Source organism: Perissodus microlepis, chromosome 18, assembly GCF_051167445.1.
Source record: "Perissodus microlepis isolate ML-2025 ecotype Zambia chromosome 18, ASM5116744v1, whole genome shotgun sequence".
NCBI lineage: Eukaryota > Metazoa > Chordata > Actinopteri > Cichliformes > Cichlidae > Perissodus > Perissodus microlepis.
The window spans coordinates 12,163,422-12,168,011 of record NC_140478.1 but is presented as its reverse complement, the minus strand read 5'-3'; positions in this window follow the sequence as shown (position 1 = coordinate 12,168,011).

Genomic DNA, 4,590 nt, shown 5'->3' with positions numbered 1-4,590 from the left:
CCCCCCCCCCCCAACCCTAAACTCCCTCCCTCTTCTCTCCACCTGCTCTCCACTCCCCCCCAAACACACAGAGTCCTGCCTCTAACTGACCCCCCCTCCCGATCCTCAGCCAGCGAAAAAGTCCAGCCGTTTTTCCAGTTGCTGTAATAATTTCGTTCTTTATAGTCCGAGTCCGGCTGCAGTAAAGCAGCAAAAACAAGAAGAAAAGGAGGTAGAGGAAAAGGCAGAGCGCTCTTATTCACCAGTCCTCTTTTAGTATTTAGTTCCAGAGAAGAAAAAGTCGCACAAGGTGAGAGAGGAGTCATCTCTGTTCCTGTCCTACTCTGGCAGTGTTGTAGTAGCTCACAGTTCAGCACAGCAGCAGCTGGAAAGCTCAGTGTCTGTGGATCCATGCGTTTTTTAAGACTCTGCGTTCAGTCTGAGCAGACAGCGGCAAAAAGCAGCGAGAAAAGAGAGTGAGCGACGGAGCAGTTTGCTATCAGCAGAGTCCAAACGGCTGAGGAAGACCACAGGAAAATAATTAATGAATAGGCAGCGAGTAACTCACTGTTGCTAGAGAGAGGGAAAGCTAATCCCGGCCTCTGATTGGCTGCTGCTCTGGCCATGTGCTCCCCAGTCACCAGAGAAACCGGGCAAATCAAGGAAATGTTCTAATATTAGAAAATGTATCTAGGCAGTGATAAAACATCTGACCTAAACAACTCCAACTTTTCCAGCACCTTTGACTTTTTTCATCTTTGCAACTGTGATGACTGTTTGTAATATTTATTGAAGTGATGATTTAAATCAAGTGCAGCAACCCTGGGAGAAAGATGTAAAAGAAAACATGGAAAAACTCAAGACTAAGTGTGATTGGAGAAAACTCCATGAGTCACAGTGAAGCTGTGCAATGGGATGAAAGGAGATGATGTTTGTTTTTCTGAGTTCACAGGGAGAGGGATACAGTTAAAAAAATACAATAAATAATACAAAATAAAATACTTATTAAAAACATGTCACTAATAATTTATTAGTCTTTCACTGTGTGGGTTTTTTTTTTTGGTAACTGACATTTTATATATTGCATTTATTATTGGTGTGATTAAATCGAGACCTACAAACTGAAGTCTGCTTTCTAAAGAAAACAAATGATGTGTTTAGTCCGCCAGCACAGCGCTGACCTGTTTGTTGCACCAGCATGCGTATATAAAATGCCAAATAAGCTATTAAAGGCATCACTGACACTGCTCGAGGATCAAAATGCCACACATCTTACATCATCATTACTTGTAAAATCGGTTTGTGTAACCGAATCAGTGGATTTTAGTAATCTTTTATTTATTTACTGGTTGTTTTTCTAATTTTTCTAATGTTTATATATAAGTGCAGAGGCATGTGCTAAAACTCAAATGTGAACAAATATTTATCTTTTTCATGTTATTACCATTGTTTTGGAGTTTTTTGGTCATCAGTTTTAACAAAAGTAAACAAACTTGATGTTCATGATGACTAATTTGCCAATTAAGAGAAAGTGATTTCGAGGATGACATTTAAAATAGAAATGTTCATGTAGAGTATCGCTGTAGCCAATTTTTCCTTAGGACCAATCCATGACGGTGATTTAAATATATATAATAATTGTTAGATTATTAGTAATTACACTGTTTGTAACTGGTAGATTAGTTTCTATGTAGATCTAGATGCTGGTGAGCTTCTTTACACTCAAAATGCAAATTTTGATCACTTCAGTCATAGCGAAGAAAAATGATGATTTCATGATGATTAAGAACTTTTTTATTTAACACAGTAAATAAATATATGTAATAGGTAATCAGGTTATTTCAGTTGTGGTAAATAACAGACACATGAGGCTAACATTGCCATATGCCATTTTTAGTTTACTACTTTCACCTGAACAGCTCAGTGGTCATGTCTGAGAAAGTTTATTACATTCAAGAAGCTTAACTTTGAGAAGGTCCATCTTTTTGAACATTTAAACACTTCCACGCTGGACACAGTGCTTCAATACTGGATGTACACATGTCCATGTCCCTTAGCTGGTTTAGTCCCCCTCAAACAGTGGTGCAGTGTGACATTTTAAGCTGTTACACCAGATGTATAACACCATGTTGCTGATTATGATTTTTTGTAATATTAATCTTCTTGAGAGAATGAAAACAAAAAGGAAATTTAATGAGCAGTGCAATAAAAGCTCCCCAAAAAGTGACAACACATCTAAAACTACTAGAGAGATTGTGCGTGAACAAAGAGTTGCTAACTGGCAAGATCCCTCACATCTCCATGTCACCAAAATAAGGAAACACTGATTACATCCATCTAGGCCAAAAAGAAAGTAGTTACTACTGCATCTGAAAGTGGCAAGGGAAACCTGTCTGACCAAATAATTATTTTTTTAAAAACAGCTGAGGAGTTTAGGATTTTAGGAATGCACCCTAAGCTTAAAAAAACAAAACAAAAGATTAACACGTCACATTACAGATCACTCCCTGTTCCACAGACAAAGTTCTGGGATTTTTTTTATTCATAAGCATTACTATCATTTCTTCTCTTTAAGACTTTCATAATCACAACAATGCAACCAAAAGTTCAGACATTTATGTGGGCACAAACAGTGTATTTGTGTATGCATGTTTTGGTACTTCACGGCCCTGCTGGGGAAGTACTGACTACAGAACCACCATGCATGCAGTCTGGCCGCAGGCCATCTGTCCACATGGATCTGAAAAATCTGCTGCGCCACAGGCAGATAGGACGGGCCAAAAACACCGGAGCCTGCAAAGACTAACTTTCCAGACTAAAATTGGTTCTTACGAATTTTATGATTCCAGTTTCGTTCACCTGAATTCTATCTGTCGCAAATGAAGCCGAAAAGCTCACTTTGCTAAATAGAAACATCTGCTAGATTATTTAGCACCAAGACTGCACTGTTCAGGAAAGTCAACTATGCTGCAAGGCTCTAAAGTTAAAGAGGACTCGGTCTATTTACCAGAAGCAATAACTTCAATCCATCTGGTCAAGATTATGGATTTAAACATTTCCACTTCACCAAAGAAATTAAATCTGATAAACTTGCAAAGTCTGCATCACTTGAAAACACCAGACACAAACAAGATAATGTGTGCCTTTAGCTCCTCCTCAACTCCTCAAAGAAAGAAAAAAAAGCTCCCGAACCCTTTCATAACCAACTACATTTGACCGAAAATTGGTAATATGCAGGTAGCATACTGCAGCCTACATCTATAACACATTTATGACAACAAATCTAATCAAATTCTAAAAGGAATCTGTTTAATCTGATACAATAACAAAGTTTTAATAATGCAAGTTATTCCTGAATTGCAGGAAAAAGCAAAAGACAAGTCCCAGATAATTGCAAGTGACCAATAAGATTTGTGTCCAGTGTGTTGTGGTCGGGAGGGTAATCGATTAGGACTTTAAGTAGACTCATGATTGTCTCTGGGAAGTTAGAAAAAAAATCACAACCCCACAAAGCACAGAATATGCAGTATTTCCAGGCGAGACATGACTAAACTGTCCTTAAAGACGAACTCTGCTGCTATTTTGATCAAACAGGACCATTTCAGGTTAACTTCGACATCAAACAAAAATAACCACAGCTTTAGTGCCTCTGCTGGAACTTGAGGTTAGTTTAGGTTTTCTTCACCCCCTCTGAGAGGTGTCACTTGGCATTTCAAGAAGCACCACTATTTCCTCTCTCTTTTTATTTTGTGTGTGTGTGTGTTTGTGTATGTGTGTGTGGGTGGGGGGGCATTTAAATACAACAGCCCTGCCAGTCACTCAGAGCATTTCAAGACATTTGAGAGAAGAATGAAAGCTTTGCCACAAGTCATGCATCACACCGATAAAGCATATAATGGAGGACTGACATTTGGTTGCATAATGCTCGATTCATAATTACAAGACAGGGGGTGCGGGGTCTCAGCACAGTTGAGTGGCTTGTCTCATTATGCAAGTGGCACAATTTCCATTAACTCCTCGATGGATGCCAAATCCTTAAACCAGGGATGTAAGAGACGCATCTAGTCAGGCCTTCAGCTACTTTAGGCCTCCCATAGTCTGCAGCCAAGGTAAAGACACTAGTAACATATACTAGCAATGGTATACACAGGGAGTACACTGCAAATATATTGCAAATGGGTCTTTTTAGTAGCGTTAAAATACAACTAAACAGTACTAATGAGACACTGACATTACAGAATATTTTAGCACCAATTCTGGCAAACTTGACAAGTCATTTTTAATCGTTTTCACGTCAACAAATAAGCCAGGGAAAACGGTTTAAACTTTGAAGCAGCTTAAAAAACTTACTCGGCATTTGTACGTCAGCGAGCGCGAGCACAGAGCAGCGCGGCGCGAGGGCGAATTAAAGTTAACATTTCACCGTAAAGAGCACAGAAACGCACACGAGCGCGACAAAAAAAGTAGGTCTCCTTTAAACTTTAAAAGTAGGACACAAGTCACCAACGTGAATCTGCGTGCGCTGAGCACACTTGCAACGCTTCCACCATTTTCCAGTACAGTGGCTGCCGTACTGGAAATGTGCAATAACTTGGAAAAACTCACCGCGGA